Source organism: Calidris pugnax, unplaced genomic scaffold, assembly GCF_001431845.1.
Source record: "Calidris pugnax isolate Ruff unplaced genomic scaffold, ASM143184v1 scaffold150, whole genome shotgun sequence".
In the NCBI taxonomy this organism is placed as follows: Eukaryota; Metazoa; Chordata; class Aves; order Charadriiformes; family Scolopacidae; genus Calidris; species Calidris pugnax.
The window spans coordinates 1,720,294-1,720,621 of NW_015091300.1; positions in this window are offsets into that span (position 1 = coordinate 1,720,294).

Genomic DNA, 328 nt, shown 5'->3' on the forward strand with positions numbered 1-328 from the left:
GCCCCCCCCCCCCCCCCCCCAACACTGGGGAAGGAGGGGGCGCAGCTCCACTTTTTTCTTTATTTTTTTTAATTGTTTTTTTTCGCTTGCTTTCTCTTCCCAGCAGCCGGATCAAGACTCCGCGTGTGCGTGGATTAAAAAAAAAACCAACCAAAACCCAACCTAAACCCAAAAAAAGCGAGCAAGCTTTGGGAAGAAGGAAGGAGGGGAGGAAAAAAGAAAATAAAACGACAAAAAAGCAACAAACCAACCAGCAAAAAAAAAGAAGGCACCGAACCAACAACAAACCGCCCCCGGACCCCGCATCAGGACGAGCCGGGCTTTAAAA